Source organism: Dermacentor albipictus, unplaced genomic scaffold, assembly GCF_038994185.2.
Source record: "Dermacentor albipictus isolate Rhodes 1998 colony unplaced genomic scaffold, USDA_Dalb.pri_finalv2 scaffold_28, whole genome shotgun sequence".
NCBI classification, from domain to species: Eukaryota; Metazoa; Arthropoda; class Arachnida; order Ixodida; family Ixodidae; genus Dermacentor; species Dermacentor albipictus.
In genome coordinates, this window is record NW_027225582.1 from 2,128,053 (window position 1) to 2,141,857 (window position 13,805).

Here is a 13,805-nt window from a genome sequence, read left to right on the forward strand (position 1 = left end):
TGAGAGCGTTGAAATACACCCATATCTGAGACGAGCCAAATAGAGAAAAGAATAACTCAGCCGTGACCAACAAGGTAGGCAGCCGCAGCGACAATTTCAGTAGGATTATTTCTGCAGTCAGATTCGAAATATCCCGCGCAATGTGTGTCGGCGCTGTTTTTCTGTTCGGAGTGGCCGCGCCTTGGTGCTGCAGAGGACGCCGAAAGTCGGAACTACGCGCGGAGGAACACAAGCCTTCGGAGCGCTCGCGCGCGCGCGTTGAAAGCTCAGCCATTTGTCAGCGACTGCACATTCTTCTACCGTGGTTGATGTTTCACACTGCGTTGAACCCTCAAGACTCCACGGTAAGTGACTTTGAACGATTATTACACATTCTATGAGTGTGCAAATGTTCTAAGTGAGGAGACGCGTTGATACGACTCATTGAAGGTCTCAGTACAACATGGCGCGACAGTTGGCCGTCTAGAACCATTTTGCACGATCACTGTGTTTCTTCGAGCTTTGTCGTAATCGAGGTGACTTGAGTGTTTAGGGTCAAGCGAGTGTACTTAAACATTAGAATTTTACATGATGAGGGACTTTGCCGCGTCTTTAATAGGGTGGATGTGAGCATTCGACATGTTCACCGAAGCGCAAGCCACTACCATAATAGTTATGTGCAGTGCGAGGTGAGCTAAGCTTCGCCGCCTAACCGCAGCCTGAAAATGTGGCGGCTCGTTAAGGGTTTACTGCGGTGCGCGTGTGTGAGTGTTTGTACAGCGATCATTTGAGCGAGAACCGGCGGCGCTTCTTTGTGCGCGGTATCTGCTAGCTGGCGTGTACGCGGCGCCAGTCCCCTAGCTCGTGTGGTTGTGTGCAGTAGGTCGCTCACTAAGCGCGCATTGTGCAGATTAGCCAGTACGCTCCGTGCTATCGTCTGTGTCTCTTCGCGCCCACGCCGCTGATTGTGCAGGGAGTGCGCGACTGCGGCGTGTAGCATGTAGAGCCTGCACCCGTCGACTTTGATCTACGGGCGTGAAATGTCGGCGGCGCGTTTGTGGTATTAAAAGCGTGTGGTGAGCTTCCAACGGCACTACGGGTCAACGCCGCATGAACAGCCGGTCAGAGTATAAGAAACGCTTTATAGTTTATAGTTAGCGTACTGCCTGGCGGTAACAGTGTCCTTCTTTGATTCAGATTACTGGATACGCCGTCACCTGAACCTCCGCAGCCGGAGCAGGTGAGTACCAGTGGCGCCGGCACCTCGGCGGCCAGAAAACGATACCTGTGCCGTGACGGGATATATCAATTTACGCGATAGAATTGCCGGCGATGGCTCATACGGGCGCGTCGCTCCATGGCTGTGTTCTTTGCTGGAGGCCGGCACTACGCCTTCCGTGCACATACTACGCTACATCTATACAGTCGATGCTTGTGCAATGTTGTTATTCAACAGCTGGCGCTGTGCACTGGATACCTGGACTTGTTTAATGTTTAATTACTTTGCTGCTTTGCCGTTGCGTATTGGGTACAGATATTGAGTTTTGAATTCTAGGTGCCAAATTCACACAAAAAGTGGCGCTTTTCAACTCAGGATCATATCACACATCCTAGCATCATCCTATATTGCACGAATATTAATAACAAAATTTCTACTGCTGGCGAAAAAAAGAAAGGCAGACCGATCAACCTGTATCTGTGAGAAAAATGTGCTTGAAGTCTGCCGTCGTCTATTATAAAAAGGTATTACCTTGGTATTCAATGTCAGTAACACTCATAAGTTATGCATCCTTTTGTGTGAAATAATTGGTCTTAGAAGCCATTCATTGTAAGGGACCAGTAAACATCTCATAGCTTAAGTAGTGCATAAGTGTATGAGTTAGGCAAATGTTTTCGTTTGTAAAGAGCAAAGCCATTAAGGTATAAAATTTTCGTAAGCTTAGTTTAACAATAAGCTGACATATATACAAAACCTAATGTAGCAGCAGATGCTCTCCAAGATAAACTGGCGACCAGCTTTTTCGTGTTATGTGATCATTGTAGTGTCAACTTTTTCTCTTTTATTTCAGGACTGTGGTTGCGGCCGTTTCGTTGCCAGCTGTGAGGATGAAGCAGCTTTATAACCGGAGATCAGTCGCCTCCCATCAGTTTCCCTTTTCAGCAATAGAGGTCTTGGTATGCTCTTACCTAGAGTTTACTTTTATTACCCTATATGTTTTAAGTGCAATGGCTAGTTTAGCGGCATAACTTAGAGTGATTGGTGTGACACCTGTTCCATGGGACGTATGCAGGTTATCCCACGTAACTTTAGCAAACTTTAAAAAATATGCATGTGCCACCTAGCTGCACAGAACCTAGGTAATGTTGTTTCCTGTCTCTTGGAAATACTTGGATTTTCTGCATTTTGCCTAATTATCTAATTATTCTTAATAAAATAATCAACTCAGATATTATAATTAGATAAAAAGTCTCAATTATAAATTTGTAGTGCAACGTGAACATTTTCCAGTACAGCTTTCTGTGGCTCAATATGTGCTACATAACCTGTTTGTAGGAGCATGAAAGAAGCCTGAGAATCCCGCAGAGTGCCTTGAGTGTGTGTGTGACAGCACCTGTGTTGTGTTCTTCCTTCAGTCCTCGTCTTTTGCGCTGTACAAACATGTCGACCTCAAATGGCCAGTCCCATGGCAGCTTTGCATGTATTTGAGTGTGTGCCCTGTATAGGCATGTGTGTTCCAGTAAGAAAAAAAATACTGAAGGAGCCTAACGTGATGTATTTCAAGTCAAGTGTATGATGTAAATTACTATGTGAAAATAAAATAGGAAACCGAAACAAGACTTCACAGTAGAGATATGCAGGTGTGTGCATCAGCATAATGACGAAACCCTCGTGCAAGTTTAGAAAAATATTCATTAAGTTAGTTTCTGTAATTCTTCTCTGTCACATTATTATTGCAAAAATGTGCTCTCTAGTATTGCACCATTAAAAACACAGTTCAAATACATCATTTGCTGGCACCTTCACATTCATAGCAACATAGAGAGGAATGGTTAAAAATTTGCTGTGTAATTTTAATTGAAGGTGTTATTTTGTGGAGTAGGTTTTTTTGTAAGCACTCTCTATAATTTGCACTACATTAAGGTGTAGTGAAGCCAAGCGAAAAATATTGTCAAGACAAAATGGCTAAAGTACATCCTTAAGAGTCTTAAGCGCATTTGGATGACTTTACAGCATGTAGCAAAACAAGAATGGGAACTGAGGTGCTTAATTTTTGTTCATTATTACCATATGGCACCAGCATGCAATGAAGACAAAAGAGGAAGAGAAATGAAGTGCACCAAAGGACAACTCTACCCTGATGGAAGCTGCATTCACATGAGCATGGTGCATGCAATCTTTGAATTATAGCAGCAGCTGTACACCTGTTCACTTTGTTGCACATTTGTATTGCTTATGTACTAAGTCTGGCCCTGGAAGTGTTAGGCAGTGCCACTTGTGGCATTGGTGCGGCATGCAACACATCCTTCTAACCACAGGTGTCATGTATTATGTGAACCTAAGTTCAATTCATGTAATGCACAAAAGTTCCATTTGAAAGGATGTGCCATATTTGTCACCATTGCCATGAGTAGCACTGGCTGACAGTCACAGGGCGAGACGTTAACCTTGCTCAGCTATTATGCAAAACTATTTTACATACAAATGTAGTAATTAGTATACATGCCAAAGGCCTCACAGAATAAATTTTTTTATCCGCATCTTACAACGATTGTTATTTTGCTTTACCTCAGGATACATTTCTACCGGTGTTGCATCCTCTGACTGACCACTCCAACGATCTCGGCAGAATCGTTACGCAGGTGTGTTCTTTGTGATTCTCAGTACTGATATTTTGTAATTTACATTCGATACAAATGCACAGATCGAATGAAAAACAGGTTAAAAGATGAGCTCACAGGCACTGTGTCCAAACGTTTGTGAGGAAGGAAAATCTTTGTTACAAGTTGTAATTATAGCAACACAAGAGAGTGTGCACATCAAACCACTAATACCTAGCAAGCCTTATACACAGCATTATACCGTAGAAGCCAAAACATCAGGCGAAAACCTGTACTAAACTAGGGACTGTATTAAAACGTTTTGGAGGCTTGAAGTATTTCTTGGGTTACTCGGTCTAATTGCTTGAACTGAACTGACGTGTCTTGAAAAACAGTTTGCATTCACATTTGATACAATCTGCAGCAAGATCTGAACAAAGGGCTGCAATACTGTAAGGGCTTCCTGTTGAAGTAGCAACCAGTCTTCCCAGTGTACTGCAGCCTCAGGAAAATGAAATGTGGTACACTGCACCACAGGCACACACAACAAATTTTAATCCATAAGCATCTTTACACTGTGCTTGTGCAGGACTGGGCAACTGGCTGTTTGTTCGTGACCGAAACAACTACGTGCATCAAGACTGTACTGGGAAGCCACTATCTTTTTCAGTTAGTGTAACAGTCCATAAACATATGGATTTACATGAACATTTTGTCTGCCACACTTCTCATTGTCGTTTTTTTTTGCGCTCTTGCTTTGATGGCTAGGAGACATTTCAGGCTCGCTGAAGAGACAGGTAGCCCAGTAGCTGCCCTCACAAAGTTGTTATTTTGATTTTTAAGAGCCCACTTGCTTTGGACAATGCTGAATAACACATCAAAAGGCCCGGGATTATTGACGAGGTTAGAATGACTTTGAAAGAAGTTTATGAGTGTTCTTTCTTAACTCTGATCTGTCTGCTGAGATCAAATCATGTCAGCTTTTAATGAAGCAACGTTCAGGTTGGAAAACTGCAAGGCTGTGTGGGTACTCAAACAACATCAATGCTTCAGCTAGCTGAAGTTGCTCCATGACATCAAGGCAGAAGCAAATGACATGGCAAAGGAAAGGTTGGTGGACAAAGGACTCTTGGTGGCAATTATGTAGGTTCAAGGGCTATTGCACTGAGTAAGAAAATGTGTTCCCGATACAGCGTGAACATAGTGTTAATGCTGAAGAACAAACTGGCACCATCTGCCTAGTCCTACACAAGCACATGCACAGAAAGGGATGCCTGTTGGCCTTGAGGGCCACCACTAGAGAGATCAGCTGCTATCGCTATTACATAGAATGTGACATTAGATGACTATAGTTCACACCTTTGCTGCAGCTCGCTGGCTGGGCAATTGAAGCCTTGATTGTAAGGTTGAAAAGTTTCAATCTCAAGGTGGCAATTTAGTTGCCAACTCTTACAGCATGGTTCACTACTCAGTGATGCAGTGCTGGATGTATTCGACCAAGCCTGGTGCGAGTTCTCATGAGTGCCTATGTTCAAGCTGCCGCTAGATACTTAGTTGATAAAGTCACTGAAAACGAAATATGGTCATTGAAAGAGTCATGAAAGCGATGCACGCAAGGTTTGTAGTGTGCTCACTCGGTATGACATTAGTCAAAACACCCTGTGTAGATGTTCCAAAAGGACTTCTTGGGCAAGTTGGTGCTTAGATTTCCTAGGTATACTTTGTGGCGCAAAATACATTTCTTGAAAGGGACAGAAGAAAGAAAGACAGTGAAGTGCCAAACTACCAACTGTTTAATGACAGCCTGAACAAACGTATAGAAGAAAATACAACTTCCGCTCATGCGCAGGGAGCCAAGGTGTGACAGAACAACATGGTCATGATAGCATACTTTAGATGAAGCACATTTCTGCGGAAAAAAGCACATTTCTGACATTTCTGCGGAACTGCAAGGGAGTTGTTGGAAGCATTTTATATTGAAAGGAAAGGGTCTGATTGTGTCAGCGATACATCTATCGTACTATATTCCGCAGAAATGTGCTTCATCCAAAGTATGTTATCATGACCATGTTGTTCTGTCACACCTTGGCTCCCTGCGCATGAGCGGAAGTTGTATTTTCTTCTATACGTTTGTTCAGGCTGTCATTAAACAGTTGGTAGTTTGGCACTTCACTGTCTTCCTTTTTTCTGTCCCTTTTCAAGAAATGTATTTTGCGCCACAAAGTATACCTAAGAAACCCTGCGTAGAGAAGCTGGCAGAAGTGCAGCAGATGTGTGGATTGAGGAGAAAAATATAAGCTGTTCAAGTTCCTCATATAACAGACTGATAATAAATCGTTGTTCAGCAAGAACTCTGACAAAAGGGGCAAGCCGCACACCCCACGACAAATGCCATAAAAACAGTAGGGTTATTGCAGCAAAATTGCCTATAGCTCTTTTGTGAAAGATCATGCCAATTGAATAACTAATATAAAAGCATCAAGTTGCTCCAATAAAAGCCTTTGTTACACTACACACCAGACTGGGATGTAAGGTCTAGGTTGTTTTGGAGCCAAGATGCCCACAAGCAATGCTTAAAACATGTAAACACTTGGAAGTAACGGTGAATAAACTGCTGCCATGATTAAACTGCTGATTAAACTGATTAACACTTCACAGCTGGTATCACACAATGTTGTTTTCTATGCCACGGAAAGATTACAGCACGTGGGGGTCACAATTATTCTAGAGGCCAATACAGACAGGGTGCCAGCAAGCATGGACTAAAGATTTTCCCATGTGCATTGATGTAGTCTACCACATTTGGTTTTCTTGGGGGCACAGTCATATTGGAGTAACAATTTTTCTTCCTGAATATTCATCGCAGGGAGCACTGCAGCCAGCTAAAGCGAGTTTCTTGTTCACACCTTGCCACAGATGTAGACTTGACCCATTTTTCTAGGCAGATTTGTTGGGTTCAAGAAAGAACACAGAGTAACTTAAGAACTTTATTTCTTCTAGATTTAAGGTGTGGGGCCAGGTGTTAACCATTGTTTTAAAAATTTTACCAAACCGGGAAAGATTCTTTTTTGAAAGTCTTCTCATATCAGTTTGATATACTAGTCCCTGGCTTAGTATACGTGCGTGTGCTGTGGCTTCTTCTTAGTCTGTTTAAAAGGTCGTTTTCCTTTTGAGTGTTCCAGTCGCAAGGAAATCACAAATATATTTTGATTTCAGCAACCTTTGTCACATTACACAATTCCTTTACATGTTGCAACCAAGCTTATTCTTTAAACACATCCCTTTCTTTCAGCATGAAAAAAACATCTTAGATAGACGAAACAAGGCAAAAATGGCTGCTTATGCATTTGTATGATATTCCAACTGAGAGAGTGAGAAGTAATAAAATGTTCTACTTTCATAATTTTTCTACCATGTGCATAACATTTCTCAATAGGAATGAAGCAATGAATAAAGGGAAAGTCAGATATCCACCCATTCGTAGCAATCGCTACAAAGGAAACCCATACGGATTCCTCGAAAGAAAGGCCTCATAGTTGAAGAAAAATTCGTCCTGGTCCGGGACTCGAACCCGGGACCACCGCCTTTCCGGGGCAGCCGGTCTACGATCTGAGCTAACCAGGATTTTCCCTTCATTCATTACTTCTCTCCACCTTGCGGGTTTCCGCAGAACTACTACGTCACGCTCTTGTCTTTGCTTTGTGTTGTCGACAAATTCGACTTCGACCTGCCATCTGCTAGCCGCCTGGTTAGCTCAGATGGTAGAGCGGCTGCCCCGGAAAGGCGGTGGTCCCGGGTTCGAGTCCCGGACCAGGACGAATTTTTCTTCAACTATGAGGCCTTTCTTTCGAGGAATCCGTATGGGTTTCCTTTGTAGCAATTGCTACGAACGGGTGGATGTCTGATTTTCCCTTTATTCAGGAATGAAGCAAATTCACTCTTTGCACTAGCCTATTGCAGAAACAAAATATGACAAACTGAGCTTTTAAGTGGGCCCTCAGAGGGGCCCAGTCCATGCGTGTCTTCATTTCTAGCGCAGCTGAGCACATCTGCAGCCTGCACACCCTGTTCTAGAGGTGATCTGCTGCATGTGGAAAGACTAGATGTGCTGATATGGCGTGGTATTATGTGCACAGTCTTCCCACGTGTTTAGTACTGGGGGTTGCATAATCTGTAGTTTCAGAGATGCATTGAAGTGAGAGACAGACAAAGCATTCGCCTCCACTGCCAGCACTTTTCACAATAGTGTCGTCCCACTGCGTGTGACAGTATCAAAGAGGACAGAGTGGATGAAAAAGCAAGGCTGGGGTTGCTTCATACTACCTATGTGAAGGTATCGGTGACACACCGTAAAACCATATCTTTATTTGCTGACTCTCAAATTCAAAATTTGAAGTCGTACTAAATGGCTTTGTATTACTGAGAGTAAGGGTAAGCTGCAATGGCAGGATTGAAAAGACTAGGAAATCTCTTCAGTTAAAGTTATTTCACAGCATATACTGTTCCAAACATGTAGAGATAGGGAAATTCATATCAGGCTATCATCATACCTCACAAGGAAGAGATTACACTAAACAGGTTTATTAATTTCCTTTTACTTAGTGGTGATGCCTCACATTGTTTTTTCCTTGGACCAGAGGGACTGCAGGCTCTCATTCAAATATTGCCTGGTCTACATATGCTTTTCCTCATGCCAAAAAAAAAGATATACTACGTTTGTGCCAGAAGGAAAGAAACTGAGTGGTGTCTATTATTGCACATAAATCTATGCTTAGTTGCGTTAACATTTTTGCATAATTTTAACAACTTATTTGGTGCATTTCTGTAACATTCACACTCTGGCTTATCCACTTAGGTGTAACGAATAATAAAGGCAGAAAAGTAAAGCATTGCAGTGGATTTAACCTACTGCTGTTGATTCTGTTACCTTTTCGCAGCTTTTCTTTTTGGAAAAGCATATGTACAAAAGCACGTTTTGACCAAATAGGCTGCTGTTTGCGAGGCTTTGCAAGCACCACTATAACGTGACAAAAGCAGTGTGGCCATTTGGTTATACAAATTCTGGTGTATTGGCACCGCAAAAAGTAAACGAAGAAAGATATGTACGCATGACACAAGCACCGGATCTCACTTCAAGCTTTAAAATAAGGAAACGCAATATTTAATAACAGGTGGAAACATTATGTTATGATATCTGTTAAAAGAAATTCTTTATGCAGTGCAACTAATGGATCACTGATACATTTATCATTCTTTTTAAATGTTGCAAACCACAATTACCTTGCGTGTTGTCAGGTCATAATAACTCGCTACAACGCAAGTTTTGTGGAACACAGGACCACGGTCACATTCTTTGCAGCATTTACCATTGTTTGAGGGAGGGTTGTTTCACACAGATGACTCATACTGCCTCAATCTCCCTGATTTCGCTATAATAGAGCATCCCATCTGTCCGATGTAGGCACGGCCTTGTGATGGCAGCAGCCTACGCAACGCTTGCGGCCTAGCTCACTAGATGCATATTGTGCTTCAAGCCACAACCAACCTCTTTCTTTTTTTGGCTTCTGCCTTTTGTTGCAGCACAAAACTCTCCTAACAAGGGCCTGAGAAAAAGGATTTGCGCAACTAAATCAGGCAAGACTAGAGAATATAATGAATGAGATGATGAAGTAAAGAAGTGGTTGCAGTTGTTTCGTATGCATTTGGGATTCTTGCGACTTTTTTTTTTGTATGGAACATGTGAAGAGAGATTTGCTCTGATGAGAAAAAAAGACTGAAGCCAGGAAAACAAACTAATTTGTTTGTTGCGTGCAGCACAATTTGCAGGCGTTGCTCTGTGCAACGGAGGTTATGTACAGTCTGCCATTCCTATCCAGTCATGCTTGCATTGCATAGACACGCATTGTAATAATTTGAGATTGAGGCTAACGAAGTTTGTGTGCAACAACTGTCATCCGCACATTGTGATGCACTGCAAAATAGAGTGGTTCGTTCCGGTGTTCTTCGAAACTCGTTGCCAGAAATTATGAGCAAATGTACATAAAATAATTAAGCTTTGGCAGATTAGCGTGAAAAGACAAATGCATCGGTCATTCTCAATTAAATTGCACGAAGAATTTGTTTTTGAAATAATAACGTCACTACGTGTTGTATATGTCTGTTTTCATATTAAAGCCAGAGTTGAGGTTAAGCACTTGTGTCCTGCATGTCTTTGTCTTCGTTTGCTTCTGTGGTGCCATTACACCAGAGTAAATCCATGACAGGAGCTGCCAGTCCATGCAGTTATACTACATTGGGCTCAGTACGGCTGGCAACCTGAATGTGACGAGTGCGAAGTAGCAGTAGGAACTTCAGAAGGGTAGAATTTTGTGTCAGTTGGTGGCACATATTATAGTATGGTGAAGCGCTATAGATGAAACAGTGTGAGGCGAGACAGATGGGAAAGTACTACAGAGAACTGTGAAAGTTTACTGGAAAGTTTTGCTGCAGCAGGACAATGCGTGCATTATCCTGGTGCAGCAAAATTTGCCAATGTTCGTAGTTGTCAGTAGAACTTCCCAATCTACAGTACACTTCACCATACACTAATAGCAGTAACAACAGCAACCAACTGACCCAAGCAATAATCAATGCCCACAGAATTGCCAAATTGTAGGAGAAATGTTTCAGTGTAACACATGTTTTGTTAACTGACAAGTAAATGGCACATATATCTGCAAACCGATGATCAGGTGCATTTTTCATGCACATACATTATTTCCTACAACAGCTTCCTGCTTTGGTTTTTTATGGCTTTTAGGAAGCATTCCAAAGTACTTAACTGTTTGTCTATTCTAATATTAAATCTGTAGTCAGCCAGCACTATGTGTCATTACTGTATACGCCCTTACTTCGTCAGTGTTCTTCGCGCTGTTCCCAACTAAATATAAATAACCAAATAACCATTTTTTTAATTTTTAGGTTATGAAGAGGATACTCTTAATATGTAATTAATTAGAAAAATTTTCTCAATTTTAGGAAGAAGCCCGGCTGGCCCCAAGCCTGGTGTGAAATGAAGAAATGGCAATCCACATCAATTCATGTTTACTTGTCGTCATAACCAGTCTGTTAGCTTAATTTTTGGTTCTTCCTATTGAATTCTCAAGAAAGGTACCAACTCTGTCATTCATTGAAAACGAATTTTCGCACTTGGGGACGCAGCCATGCACAAAGCCTTTTAGCTCATTAATATTTTTATTCTTAAAGAAAGTGCAGCTCCTGCGTGGAGCAATGGGTTGAATAAGACGAGGGTAAATGAAAAGATGGCGACATTAGTTGTCAACAGTTGTCCAACAAAAAAAGTCTCAAGCTGGAGCCAACATCATTGCAAGGGAACCAAATGGCTCCAGCCTGAGACATTCGTTGTTCAACCTGGCAAGTCTCCTTGTCGAAATATTTCCTCTAGCCTGAGACCTATAACCATCCTCGACCAACAATACACCCATACATTTGGCAACCCATGGCAAGGTAACAAATTCACATTCAAAGAAAGAGAATGTAGTGTGCACCCTGGAAGGTAGCATGAACAGTATTTTATTTACTTAATGAAATGCAGGTATGCTATCCAACTACTTTATTTCGATCCCCATTTTATAACTGGACAGCATAGTTCCTCAGAGAGAATATTTATTCGAAGCTCACACAATTTTGCTCCTGTATGTCCATTAAATCTGTCCTGGTTGCTTCACTACCAGCCCTGTCTGCACTTGCAAAGCAGTGTTTTGAGTATGCATTCCAATTCAAAAGAATAGTTAGGCATCTACCTCAGAATGTCTGCTACTGCGTTGCAGCTTGAATTCTATATCTAGGTGGTGACTGTGATGCCATGTGCTTTTTAAATAAGACCAATATGCTATCTGAAGTGCAATTAAATGCAATCTCAAATGACCTCGGCTCGGAGAATGACACGATTGGAAACCAATGTGATCAGGAGGATTTGATTTCTGAAAACAAGGCACTTAAACATGAGAAACCAGTACTAATCTCGTCTAAAGATGCTGTTATTGGGTATGATAGGGGAGTTACTTGTTCGTGGCTGCATTTGCAGCATGTTACATTGCTGGCTTTATATATTGCACTGGGTACAGTGAAATGTTGCTGCTTGCACAATATTCAACTAAACATGGTAGCCATGCTAAAGTGTCCATGCAGAACACAACTCATCCACTATTAAGGACTGCAGTGGAACCTTCATAAACGAAAATCGCTTAAGCGAAACTGCCGCTTAAACAGGACACCATCCTGATGGTTGGTTGGCTCTCTGCAATGTCTCGCACTAAATAGAATGCCTGGTAAATGGAACCAATTTCCCTGGCCCCTTGAGGCTCCATTTAAAGAGTGCCCACTGTAATGAAAATATAGGGGGGATCCTGTTCGGAACTTTCGCAAATCTAGTCGCAAACAAAACTGCATTTCAGTGGGAGTGAAATGGAAAAGCACCCGTGTACTTAGATTTAGGTGCATGTTAAAGAACCCCAGGTTGTCCAAATTAATCCGGGGTTACTCGCTATGGCACGTCTCATAATCAGCAGGTGGGTTCTGGTTTGTAAAATACGGTTTATTTTTAATAGCCTGCTCGGAAATACAGCCCAATAACTACACTAAATTATGTAGTTTGTTTGTGTGTTGAGTCCCAATTTCTTAATTTAGTACTTTGACATTTATCATATTTGTATGCTAGTCCATGCAAAATACCACTGATCAGCCTCATTATACAAGCCACTGTTACTTTAGAATGGCTCAGTCAAGCAACCTAAACTTACAGCACAAACACCTAAGACGGACCACAAAAGGAACATACGACACATCGAGACTAACAACTTCTTTATTTCTTCGTCGTCGATGCAATATAAACCCTAGACCACACAACCGTGCAGGCACTCAGATTACATTACAGAGATCTGCCAAATTATCACAAACAAACGTAGGAAGTCAAATTCAGATGGGTGCAGGGACAAAGATATCTCACTGATGCAATTATCGCCTTGCCTTTTTATGTGGTAGGCCTCTATGGTAAGCCGCGCATGCTCATTCTTGCTTTTGCCTAGAATCGACGTCCCGTCAAGTTGTGCCTCACAATTGTTGCAAGAGTTTATATGCGCACCAAGGTGCGCTGCTCTATCTACATTGTTGTTTACTTTTTGCGCATGTTCCCTGAGTAGCTCATTGACGCAATGCCCTATCTAGCCAAGCTATATCTTACCACATGAGAGTGGAATGGTGTAAACCACGCCGACAGCGCGCCACACGTATGAAGCACTATGCCGAATTCGGCCTCCTCCTCTGCTCTCTCCGCAGGTGCGTGAGCATAGCTTTAAAAGCTTCTTCGGCGAAGAAAAAGCCAAAGAAACACTATGCCTGCAAGCTACTCCCTTGAGTTGATAGATGACCTTATGTATTTAAGGGACCACGCAGGGAACATGCGCAAAAAAGTAAACAAGAATGTAGGTAGAGGAGTGCACCTTGTTGCGCATGCAAAACCTTACAACATTTGTGAGACACGACTTGATAGGACGTCGATTCTTGGCAAAAGCAAGAATGAGCATGCGCAGCTTGCCTTAGAGGCCTACCACATAAAAAGGCAAGGCGATAATTGCATCAGTGACATATCTTTGTCCCTGCACCCATCTGAATTTTACTTCCTACGTTTGCTTATGTGGTAATTTGGTAGATCTCTGTAATATAGTCTGTGCGGTTGTGTGGCCTAGGGTTTATATATGGATCGATGACAAAGAAATAAAGAAGTTGTCAGTTAGTGCCAGTGTGTGCCGTATCTGCCTTTTGTGGTCCGTCTTAGGTGTTTGCGCTGTAAGTTTAAGTTCAGAATTATGTACCAACTAGGCCCAAATGGAGTTTTACTGTTAGTCAAGCAAGCTCAATATATAGTCTGTGTAAAAGAGTGGAGTGTCAGTGCAAAGTAACAGTTCAAACACATGACTATGTAGTTACAGTTCAGTATGAAACGAGAT

General features: G+C 42.2%; 1 long non-coding RNA gene across 1 annotated transcript; it reads left to right on the plus strand.

Moving 5' to 3' along the window:
* Positions 1 to 229: 229 nt before the first annotated feature.
* On the plus strand, positions 230 to 13,359 carry LOC139052645 (uncharacterized). The gene is made up of 5 exons (XR_011510009.1): positions 230 to 344; positions 1,177 to 1,219; positions 2,049 to 2,154; positions 3,772 to 3,840; positions 10,816 to 13,359. It is a non-coding gene; the product is annotated as an uncharacterized lncRNA (long non-coding RNA).
* Positions 13,360 to 13,805: the final 446 nt, after the last annotated feature.